Here is a 13,450-nt window from a genome sequence, read left to right as displayed (position 1 = left end):
CCCGATGTCTATTTATCCTCTTGACATGTTTGTATCTTTTGTGTGTTTGTTTGTTTACTCACAGACTGTATTTTTCAACAAAAAATGTTTATCAATACATTAAAGAGTAAGAAAGATAAGATACCTAGATCTATAATCCCCAATTTTACTACTGTGTGAGAACAGATCACTTTTGTATAACCCACATTCTCAATAGTGTTGAGCGACATAAGCCATATTCGAATTTGCGATATTTTGCGAATATATGGATGAATATTCGTCATATATTTGCAAAATTTGCATATTCGCAATATTTGCGGCCTTTTTTTTACTATGCGCCATAAAATTTGCATGCGCATTCACCATAAAATTTGCATGCGCAATATCGCCAGATAAAAGAGCTAAAAGATGGAAGGGATCAATATGCGTGGAAATTAGCATATGCAAATATTTGCATATGCAAATTTTCGGGTGACCGCCAGTCTGACACAGTAACTTGTATTGGAGCCTTGTTTACACCACAAGCTGGAAGCAGGGAGGGATGATCACTGTGATGTGTACTGTGAAAAAAAAAAATGAGTATAATCGTAATTGTGAATATTTAGCGATATATATATATATATATATATATATATATATATATATATGTATATATATGCAGACCAAGTGAGGCTGCTCACCACTCTCACGTTTACTGCACAATCTCGTGCTACGGACACCGGTACCGCTCCCGGCTTAGTAGAAGTCACACAAGAAAAACGTCCGGCACTCGGGAAGATGCAGGTAAAACTTGTCAATGGCTTTATTCACACGCTTAAGGCAGGACACAATCTGACGCGTTTCGCACACTCAGGTGCTTAGTCGTAGATCATCTACGACTAAGCACCTGAGTGTGCGAAACGCGTCAGATTGTGTCCTGCCTTAAGCGTGTGAATAAAGCCATTGACAAGTTTTACCTGCATCTTCCCGAGTGCCGGACGTTTTTCTTGTGTGACATATATATATATATATATATATATATATATCACAAATTCGCGAATATACGATATTCGCGATAAATATTCGCATTGCGAATATTCACGCCCAACACTAATTCTCAATCCTACCTCAAGGTAGTTCAGTGTAGGGGAGAGCAAAGCATTCCCCCGACTTTATACAGTATTTCAGCTGAGGTTTGTTGGGTGAGAATGGGCTGAGTTTGGAAACTAAGTTTGCCGCCCCTGCTATTAAAATAATAGCTTTTACTGCTGCTACTTTCTAGAGAAATCTTCACCAAGGAACCCAAGATGCTAAAATATATTATAGATACATATTTTATTTATAAGATTCATGTATATGCAGACTTCTTTTCTTTACTTTGCTGGACGCGACTTTCAATATAACCATTTGCAGTACAGAATGTTTGCAATGCTTGTGTAGCAGTGCTCCTAGAGGTCAAACTATTATTTTTCATATCTTAGTTTTCAACATGCATTTTGTAAACATTGATTCACAACTCACATCAAGTATAAGAGATTTGCATAAATAGTTTTACATTTAGACAACTCTATAAAAATTATCAGTAAGATTTCTAAAGCAAATTACATTTTATTGTAGACATTTGAAGTCACTGTAATTTAACAAGAAACTATTAAGTTACAAGAATTACATTCCAAATATCTTATGAAGGAGGTGTACATCCCGATCTCCTGTGAATTTAAAGTCCTTTTTTTTAAATGAACACATGGCAGTGGCTGATATGGTCTGGTCAACAACTATGGCTGGTTTCACAAAGGAAGCTGTTTGCTTATCTTATGCTGCAGAGGATGGCTCACACACTTTGTTATATGGGATTGTTATATTTCCATTTTGTGTACAATTTGAATCCTGCATTTAAAATAGAAACAGATTAAAATAAAAGAATGCAGGAACGTAAAGTAAATAGTTTTGACATGAGAATTACAGGAAGGATTTAGGCCTCTGCTGAAATGCTGTTTCAGCTAATAAAAATAAAACAATGCAGAATGTTTAGCAGATAATTGAATGTGTTCATCTTGTGTGTAACTAGCTGAGTACCCGGTGTTGCCCAGTTTTTCCTTCCTAATCCTTGTTGGGGAGGAAAATCAACAAAGGAGGAAGCTTTTGACTTCATATCCCATCCTCATATATTGTTGTCATATCCCAACCCCATATCCCGTCCTCATATCCAGTCGTCATATCCCGTCCTCATATCCTGTCCTCATATCTTGACCTCATCCCGTCCTTATATCCCATCCTTATATCCCATCCTCATATCCCATCCTCATATTCCAACCTCATATCCCAACCTAATATGCTGTCCTCATATCCCAACCTCATATCCCGACCTCATATCCCATCATCATATCCCGTCCTCATATTCCGTCCTCATATCCTGACCTCTTTTCTCAACCTCATATCCCGACCTCATATCCTGTCCTCATATCTCGTCCTCATATCCTGTCCTCATATCTCATCCTCATATCTCAACCTCATATCCCATCCTCATATCCCGTCCTCATATCTTGTCCTTATGTCTCATCCTCACATCCCGACTTCATATCCCATCCTCACATCCCGTCCATATTTCCCATCCTCATATCTTGTCCTCATATCCCCTCCTCATATCCCATCCTTATGTCCCATTCTCATATCCTGACCTCCTATCCTGACCTCCTATAATGACCTCCTATCCCGACCTCATATCCCATCTTCATATCCTGTCCTTATCTCCCATCCTCACATCCTGTCCTCAGGTGGTATTGATTTGTAATGAAGATATTGTAGGCTGAAAGTAGAAGGGGATGTGACTTTGTGGGACTGGGAGTGATTTGCAAGCCAGACTGATACACTAAAAGGATAGAGAATAAAAGGATTGGGGCTTAAAAAGTGGGCGTGTATTTGTGAGATGGGGTGTGGCTTGCAAGCTGGACTGACACATTCACCAGGAGATGCAGAGAGGAGCTTGTGGAGTAAGGTACCGGAAGTCCCATATACTTGCATGGGACTTGAAAAAAAAAATAAGTATAAGTAATATATGTAAGTATAAGTAATACGTATCCCCGACCCTCACAAATGGGGGTAGTTAAGGGTTAAATGAACTATCCTATAGTTTTAGTGGACATATAAATAACATGTGACCAAGTATTATCGAAATATCTCCAGCCATTTGGAAGTTATGCAGTAACATATATTTCCCATAGACTTGTATGGGACTTTAAACAAAAACCCCGACAAATGGGGGTGAGTAAGGGTTAAATTACCTATCCTATGTTTGTTGTTGACATATAAATAACATGTGTGCCAAGTTTCATGTTAATATCTTTAGCCGTTTGGACATGATGCTGGAACATACACACATACATACATGCACACATTGGGCCTCATTTATTAAGGCTTTTCCGAGTAGATTTTGTAGTTTTTTTTGCGTCACATGTGTTGTGCGACAGAATTTCCGACAAAAGATCCAAAAAACCCTACTAATCCTACACTTTACTCAGAAAACCCTACAAAGGTGCGTAGCCATCAGGGAAAAGGGGCATGTCTCAAAAAAAAAAAAAAAAAAAACGACAGCATAGAGCATGTGTAAAAATAGCAAAACATTGGGAAAATCACCAAATACAAGAAACAATAGAAAATACCATGAAAAAATGCCTGTAGGGAACAAAATCCCACAAAGAAAAATACACTCCACTTTTAGTAAATTAGGCCTATTGAGTTTTATATATATAGATTTGGTGAGCAGTTCTTCAAGGAAGAGTAGCAGCTATTGTTACAATGAAGTTAAATAATGTCCAACTCCATGATTAACAAGCAAATGGATTTGCTGGATTCTTCAAAGAATCCAAAAGTTTTTTTTTAATCCCTTAACAACAATGGATGTACATTTACGCCTATTGCCGACTCCCACTGAATAAAGTGTGCTCAGGAGCTGAGTGTGCGTTATACCTGGTGGGTCCCGTTGCTATTAGCAACCAGGACCAAAGGCTATTCTCCAATCAGGCTGATGTCTAGCATATACCCATTAGACGCTGCAATTAAAGTTGATACTGATGTATAAAATGGGAGAAAACTAGCTCAGTGGGCTGATTGGGACTACCACAACAAAACCGTTGCACCCCGATCAGATGAGAGGACGGTGGGAGGCCTATTACCTTGCTCCCCACAATGACTGAATGTAATAGTCCTCTATGGGGACAAAAAAAAAAGTAAAACAAAAGTGTGAAAAACAAGCTAATAAATGTGAATAACCCCTTCCCTAATAAAAGTTTGAATCACCCCCTTAATAATATATAATTGTTTTGTTGTTTCATCGTAGATTTTGTGGTAAAATGAGTGATGTCCTTACAAATAGTGTTGCTCGCGAATATTCGCAATTCGAATATTATTCGCGAATATCGCATATTCGCGAATTCGCGAATTTCGCGAATATAGCGCTATATATTCGTAATTACGAATATTCGCCTTTTTTTTTTTTTTTTTGTTTTCACAGTACACATCACAGTGATCATCCCTCTCTGCTTCCAGCTTGTGTGGTGTAAAGAAGGCTCTAATACTACTGTGTGAGACTGGCGGGCGAATTTTCGCATATGCGAACATTTGCATATGCTAATTTTCACATATGCGAATTATCACATATGTGAATTTTCGCATACGCGAATGTTTCGCATTTGCGAAAATAAAATTCGAATATTTCGAGTATGCGAATATTTGCGAATATATGACGAATATTCGTCCATATATTCGCGAATATTCGCGAATTCGAATATGGCCTATGCCGCTCAACACTACTTACAAAGTACAATTGGTGGTTCAAAAAACAAGCCACATATGAGAAAATATAAAATGTTATGATTTTAAGAAGGGGAGGAGGGAAAAACAAAAGTATAAAAAAAAACAGTGGTCCTTAAAGGGTTAAAACAATGGTAGATTGCAGATTGATAAGTACTATTTTGTTTGGGCAGTTTTTGATTGTTTTTTAATAGTAACAGTTTGGAGTACATACAGTACACTGATAGGCCATAACATTAAACCACTTATGTGATTATTGTAAAATGTATGCGTGGGAAGCTAGGAAAATGGTCAACCTTGGAGATCTAAGCCTAATTTTAATTACTTAATAACTGAATAAGCTAACAGAAAAAAGGTGAGCACCTAATCAAAATAAAAAAAGGTGGTGGAAAATTGCTAAATTGATACAATACAGAAACAAAGAAAAAGCTGACAATTATAGGACCTTGCATACCCAAAAGTTGTACAAAATAAAACAAATGTTATTGCACACACAAGATACAAGGAAATTTAAAAACACTTAAAAATACAGTGTACTTGTTACTTGTCCTCGTGGAATGCCAAATGTTTTCCTTGGCAGGGATCTGAGTGTACAGACCTCAGCTGATCAGGAGAACGAATCAGGAGAAGTTTGCATAGGGAATAATTTATAGTAATCTATTGATTGCTATTGCTCTTCAGTGCTATGCTTTGGCATAGTACTGATCAGTGTTATCTGTAAACTATTGTAAAGTCTGCCAGAATTGTGATGTCTGCCATTATTCATGAGGTCACTTCTCAGTGATGTCACCATTATCCATGAGGTTCCAGGGTGTCGCATGTCCACGTAGTACATGTACATTACTTGTTCTCTAGAGGTTAATTTGACACTTGTCACCTACCTAAACATTGTTGAAGACCATGGCAATGTTGCTCCCTAATGGAAGTGGCCTCTTTCAACAGGATAATGCGACCTGTCCCACTGCCAAAACTGTTAAGGTATGGTATAAACACAATTACAAGAAGATAATGGTGTTGACTTAATTTATGGACATTTGGTGTTGACTCCAAATTACCCAAGTCTCAAGCTGATAAAATATCCGTGGGATGTGTTGAAAAGATAAGTCCTATCCTTAGTGGCCACTTTTTTTTTTTTTTAATCTAAGAGCCAAGGAATGGTCTCTCACATCCCCCAAGTGCAAGAAAAAGTTCAAAGTGTTACACAAAAAAAAGTGCACAAAGGATGCAGTCTATCTAAAGCCCTTCTCCGACAGGAGAGAGGCCCCCCAACAAACCTTACCCTTCGCCTCCGGACCAAAAGGTACCTGCGAGGTTCCATCATACGGGAGCGGGGGCGTGACGTCATACGGGATCGGGGGCGGGAGCGGGGGCATGACGTCACCCTGTAGTCGCCGGTAATCACTTCCGGAGCGAACACGCTCCGGGGACTGATTACGAACGGGCTGCCGCATGCAAGATCACGGGGGTCCCCAGTGGCGGGACTCCTGCAATCAGGCATCTTATCCCCTATCCTTTAGATAGGGGATAAGATGTCTAAGCACCGGAGTACCCCTTTAAGCAGCAAAATTGTCTGCTGCTGAAATTCCACAGTGTAAATGGGTCTGTGGAAGACCCATTTACACTGATGTTCATGTTCACTGTGCGGAATTCTAACGGAATTATGATGTGTGAACATAACCTTAGTGTTTTAGTGTGGGATGCTACAGCTCAGCACTCCCACTGCTAAAAGGATAATAAACTATTAAAGAAATATAATGTATTCTTCAAGGTGAACCTACAATCTGAATAAAATATAATCTATTTGCCAATGTATCAGAGATTTACATTTTAAAGCTCCTTGAATTTCCACCTCAAAGTTTTCAAGGCACTTTGAAGCAGGGGCCTTGCACCTTATCAGTTTACAACAGAGATATCATTCTGGAGTTCATTTTATACTTAAAAACAGATTGTTTTCACTGTAGTGTGGGAAGTATAGGAATTGTTTATGAAAATAAGTTGTTTTTTTTTTACATTGTTTTCACTGTAGTGTGGCAAGTATAGGAATTGTTTATGAAAATAAGTTATTTTTTTTTTTACATATCTATAAAGTCAAAAATATTGACACACCTACATATTGTATTACATGAGCTTTAATGAAATCCCATTCTAAATATATGTATAAATTCATTAATATGAGTTAGTCTCCCCTTTGCCACAGCTTCTAATCTTCTGGGACTTACAAGATTTTGAAGATTATATGTGGCAATTTTTGCCCATTCACCTACAAGAGTGTGTATAGGGTTACTGATGTTGGACAAGAGGGCCTGAATCCCAATCTTTAACAGAGTTCAACAGTTCCTCCTAAGGGTGATCCATGGGGTTGAGGTCAGACTGTATGGAGGCCATTCAAGTTCTTTCACACCAAACTCACCCAACCATGTCTTTATGGATCTTGCCTTATGCCCCATCCTGCTGAAACAGAAAAAATACCTTCTCCAAACTGTTTCTACAAAGTTAGAAGCATACACTAAATGTCTTGGCATGCGGAAGATCCCTGCAACTAGGGGGTTGAGGCTTTTTCCTTAAAAGCAACCCCATAGCATTATCCCTCTTCCACCAAACTTTACAGTCTGCACAATGCAGTCAAGCAAGTAACGTCCTTTTGGCATTTGCCAAACCCAGACTCATTGTACCCCAGATAGCGAAGCATAATTCGATCCTTCACAGAACACTTTTCCACTTCCTTAATCGCGTGGTGACATGTTTTATACCATTCAGCCCAATGCTTGGTATTGTTCTTGGTGATATAATGCTTGTATGTAGCTGCTTCACTACCGAAATCTATTACATAAAGCTCTTGGTGCACAGTTTTTGTGCTGGTTGAGGTTAGCAGAGTATTGGTGACTTTTAGGCTTCAAAATTCGTAAACCCCTCTTTGTAGCTGTGCCTGTTCTGCCACTTTGTGGCTGAATTGCGGTGTATCCTAAACACTTTCACTATTTAGTAATACGGCTCACCAAAGCTCAGGGAATTCAGGGAGCTTTTTATAATGATACATTCTTTCACAAATATCTGTAATCTTCCCATAAAGATAGTTTCATAGTGGATTTAATGTTGGCAGTAGACAGATATAGCAATTGAGCAGTATCATAATTTGATGAAAAGCATTACTCACCGCAGGGGCTCGTGAAACAGCCTGGAACTGTATATTTGAGTTATATTAATAAAGTTACTAGGCATCTTTCGAAATCAAAATGACAAGGAGCAAAAGAAAAGTAAAAGTCGAAATATTTCAACAGAGCTTGTATGGATGTAAGACACAAAATAAAAACCAGCAAAGGAGAAAATGAATGCTTTCCTTGGCATGGGGTCAGTTTCCAAGTAAAAGTTAAATACATTCTCTGTTCCCTCTTTGCAATAAGTAAAGGTTCCAATAACCATTATGTAGGTGGTATTTCTTTGACATCTGTTGAGCCATTGTAATTGGAGATTGACATATACAGAGAGAAAAACGCACACATCTACACACTCAGCCCCCTACAGCACTATTATTTCGACAAATGAGAGCCAACAAAAGCTGCCCAGTCACTTCCTGAGAAGAAAATAACTCACTTCATCTTTTTTTAGACAGAAGGGGATACAATTACTACAAATAGTAGCTCTTTGAGAGAAAATAATTTAGTTCTGTGATTTTTTTTTTATTCAGTAGAAAACACATTTGATAGGGACTATGACATCATACATGTATTGGGTAAATGCCTCTAAAATATATTCATATTGTGGGAGATTAGCTTTTTAAAGCCAGGCAAATAGCGGCAAATCGCTGTCAGAAGTGAGGCTTGACCCCTTAAGGACGGATACATTTTTTGTTTTTGCACTTTTGTTTTTTCACCCTGCCTTTTTAATAGCCATAACTTTATTTATTTACTTTTATCTACAAACCCATTTAAGGGGCTTGTTTCTTTTTCTAGACAATCTCCATTCGTGACTGCTGCAGGTTGTTGTCAGTTGTAACTCATAGCTGATTGACGCATGCTACATATGAAGCTGCATTTTTGTTGTTGTTGTGTCACTTATTTATTTATTTTTTGTGGTAATTATTTTTTTAACATGACAACAGAAAGTGTAACCATATTGGGGAGGTATTCAATATAGCTGCACTTCTTGATGCCTTTACATAAGCACAAAATGGGTCGGGTCACCCGCAGATCCGAAGCGTAAAATACGTTTTGGATGTGTTACATGTGACCCTACCCTAACAGCAATAAATGGAAACCAAACTTTGGCTGATTTAATACTTCAGTGACTACCTAACATCACAGGTAGGCTCAGGGACAACTATTTATGGAGCATATGATAGATAGTAGGTAGTTGGATAAATAGGCAGATAGATAGATAGAACAAAGTATATAGAACTCATGTAGGGGACAGACCACAGTTTGTTGGTAGTGCTTGCAGGTATAGAATCCCTGGTCAGAGACTCAACACTCAATAAAAAGTAGTGTGATTTTATTATTATTATTATTATTATTATTATTATTAATATTAAAATAAAAAATATTATTTAAATTACTATTTTTATTTTATGGCAGTGTACAGAGTAACATTTCAGCTGGCTCACCCAGCCTTTTTTTAAGCTCTTCAATATAGATATGTCAATCAAGTTGATAATTACAAATCAATGAATGCAAAATATTTAATTTCATAATATTACTTTAGCATCAATACATACATCAAAGTGCATTCCAATGTGCATGACTATAGGTGTATATAGGTAAACATTAATATCCTCAGTATACCTCTATCTTTGTGTGTAAATTATGTGATAATAAAGTGATTGATCGATTATAAAGTGTGTTATTGATATGTGTGATTAATAATAAAGTGTGAGACTGATATATGTGTGATTGATAATAAAAAGCTCACATGTGCATTATTAATAATAACAACTGCAGCTGTACTGCAGCTGTAGGGACAGGGAATAACACCAGTTTATCGGTATTGTAATGGTGTCATTAGTGCAGTATACAGACATATGATTATATTCATAGCAGGGAAGAATAGTAATACATAGGTTAAGCATTGGACGCCTAATGTTAAGAGGGCACATGATTTATATGGATACAGGAACTATATCATTATGACCCTGATTTACTAACAGTATTGGGTTTTTATAAGTGTGGAATTTCATTTTAGACTTGCAGGATTCCACTCTGTTTCCAATGGGGATTCACCGATTCACAGGTCGGGAAAGCTTTCTAATCAGCTTTTTCTTTGTTGAAATTACCAGCCCTTTGTTTACAGGATTTTCTGTAAAAAAAAAATCCTGTGATAAGTTCAGATGTAAAACCATGTCCCCTATCCGACCGGGCACACCACTTTACCAGCTAGGCCCGCTTCTTTTATGGGGTTGGGTTTGTAAGTTGGCGCACAGCTCGACAAAAGCAGGTTGGGTTTACAAAAGTAAATCAGGGCCTATATGTGGAACACGCTCTGAGTAAAAACTGTATACGGACTTCAACTCCTTAATTATATCTGCCATTCAGAACTGCACACAGTTGTAGTCACTGGGGTCAGTTCTGTAGAGAACAGGGACCTAGAGAAACACTCTGGCACTCCTGCATGACCCACACAGGATCTAAGGAAGATCCAATAATAGCACATAATCCCTTCTCTGCGGGAACTCATAAACATATTTATATATGTTTATGAGTTTTATTTATACTCATGTTATATTTAGAATACATATCCCTTTATATCCCTCTAACATATACACAGCTCTCTCTCATTTCAAACCCAACCAAAAGACAAAAATCAATAGATTAACTAGACAAATTGCTAAAAAAAAAAGTACATACCCACAAAACGAGTCCATAGATAAAAAGTGAGGCTTTTATTCCATAAATACAGTAATAACCAAGTTAGTGAGGCTGTCTGAGAGCGACGATATCTCTGGTCATTCTAACACATATACACCAAATCAAAAAACCAGGGTAAATATTATCAAAACTGGCAATCTTTATTAGCCTGTTAAGGACGTAGGGCGTACCTCTACGCCCTATGCCTGGTCCCGGTGTTTAAAACGGGATCACACCGTGACCCCACATCACACTGGGTCGGTCCCGGAACCCTGGGCTAACAGCGCGCGGCACCGATCGTTGTGCCGTGTGCTATTAACCCTTCAGACGTGGCGATCAAAGTTGACCGCCATATCTGAAAGTGAAAGTAAACGCTTCCCAGCAGCTCAGTCGGGCTGATTGGGACATCGCCATAAAATTGCAAAGTCCCGATCAGCTAGGACGCGAGTGGAGACCCCCTTACCTTGCTCCGTTGCGTCCGATCGGCGTTTGATTGCTCCGAGCCTGAGCTACAGGCTTGAGCAATCGAGTCCCTATCTCCCTGATCTATGCAAAGCTATGGCTTTGCAGGGATCAGAGTAAAAGATCAGTGTGTGCAGTTTTATAGCTCCCTATGGGAAAACAAAAAGTTAACAATGGTCATTTAATCCCTTTCCTAATAAAAGTTTGAATCACCCCCCTTTTCCCATAAAAAAAAAACTGTGTAAATAAAAATAAACATATGTGGTATTGTCGTGTGTGGAAATGTCTAAACTATGAAAATAAATCGTTAATTAAACCGCACAGTCAATGGCGTACGCGCAAATAAATTCCAAATTCCAACATAGCGTATTTTTGGTCACTTTTTATGTCATGAAAAAATCTATAAAAAGCAATCAAAAAGTCCGATCAATACAAAAATGGTACCGATACAAACTTCAGAACACTGCACAAAAAATGAGCCCTCATATCTGCCCGTATGCGGAAAAATAAAAAAGTTATAGGGGTTAGAAGAGGAGAATTTTTAATGCATACATTTTCCTGCATTTAGTTATGATTTTTTTCCAAAGTACGACAAAATAAGTAGAGTATCATTTTAACTGCATGGACCTACAGAATAAAGATAAGGTGTAATTTTTACCGAAAAATGCACTGCGTAGAAACGGAAGCCCCCAAAAGTTACAAAATGACATTTTTTCTTCAATTTTGTCACGCAATGAATTTATTTTCCGTTTTGCCATGGATTTTTTGGTAAACTGACTAATGTCACTGCAAAGTAGAATTGGTGCAAAAAATAAGCCATCATATGGAATTTTATATGCAAAATTGAATGCGTTATGATTTTTAGAAGGTGATGAGGAAAAAATGAAAATGCAAAAACGGAAAAACCCTGCGTCCTTAAGGAGTTAAAGCACATAATAAATGTACATACAAAAATGAGAGGTAGATGGGTTTCTGCTTTCTGCTTGTACAACCCTCTCATTATTTTTTATGTACTTTTATTATGTGCTGTAATAAAGATCGACAGTTTTCATAATATTAACCCTGGTCTTTTGATTTGGTGTATATCCATCAATAAAGTGTTACAGGAGAGCTCTCCTAAACCAGGTTAATACACCTGCGAGCACACCTGCTTTTTTACTCTTATGTGCTCTTCTAATTTTTTTGTAGATACCGTAGATTGCTAGCTAGACAGATGAATAGACAGATAGACAGATAGATACTATATGATAGATAAATACTATAAGATGGATGGATAGATAGATAGATAGATAGATAGAAAGTTAGATAGAAAGTTAGATAGATAGATAGATAGATCATTGTGTGCATGGAGAAATGTCAGAAATGTATCACTTTATAGTTCAGTATAAATGTTTATCCCTGAGGATAACATTAAAGTGCATTTAGCAATCACATTTCCATTGTAACATTTTAACAAGTGATTGCGAATGTTTCTGTTCTCCGCATAGGTCAGGTCATTTGGCTGATTTACTTAGCTGAGCAGAATATATGTTTTACATATGACCTTCAAGAAGCCAATTAATGTGGTGATTTCTAGCCTTTAAAGGTCGATACATAGTGGCTTGACCTCAGCAATGAATTAAAGAAAACTAAGTAAGGCAAGATTTATTATAAAATAACAAAATTAATATGTCTTGCTATAATAATGTTTTACAAGCACAACTCCACTCAAGCATTGCAATAACAAATAGAGCAGAATACAGTTTCTTAGTAAAGCTTTTTTCTTTAATTGAATTGTCTGTTAGTCTTATTGTATGACTATTTAAAACCCCTTTAAATGAAATTCACAGAAGCAGTATGATTGCTTGTTGTCTAATGTATGTCACAGAGAACTAATGCATCTTTTATCATGTTGACAGTTCAATGACATACCATCATTTTCCAACTATAAAAAAAACTGGCTATAGAAAGAACCAATGGTTTAGACAACTAAAAACAGGAAAAAATAATTTCACACTGTTTAAACTTTCTAGATGGTCAATGTCATTAACTTTGATCATAGATCGCTATGACAGATTCCTATGATGCAGTCGGTTCAGGCCATGAAGACACTTGTTATAAACTGGCCTTAAAGCGGTACTCCTACCCTAGACATCTTATCCCCTATCCAAAGGATAGGGGATAAGATGTCTGATCTCGGGGGTCCCACTGCTGGGGACCCCCGCAGTATTGCATGCGGCACCCACCTGTTTTTGTGCGGAAGCGCTGGAGGGTCTGAGTCGCGACTACGGGAACGGAAGTCCGTGACGTTAGGACTCTGACCCCTCCCATAGACTTGCATTGAGGGGACGGGCATGACGTCACACGGGGGCGGAGTCCTGACGTCACGGACTTCCGTTCCCGTA

General features: G+C 37.9%; 1 protein-coding gene across 6 annotated transcripts in view; it reads right to left on the bottom strand.

Moving 5' to 3' along the window:
- AUTS2 (activator of transcription and developmental regulator AUTS2) overlaps positions 1-13,450 on the bottom strand; it is a 1,469,010-nt gene that overhangs the window by 1,153,955 nt on the left and 301,605 nt on the right. The gene's annotated exons all lie outside the window — the stretch shown is intronic.

Source organism: Hyla sarda, chromosome 2, assembly GCF_029499605.1.
Source record: "Hyla sarda isolate aHylSar1 chromosome 2, aHylSar1.hap1, whole genome shotgun sequence".
Lineage (NCBI taxonomy): Eukaryota > Metazoa > Chordata > Amphibia > Anura > Hylidae > Hyla > Hyla sarda.
This window is presented reverse-complemented; position numbering and strand designations above follow the sequence as displayed.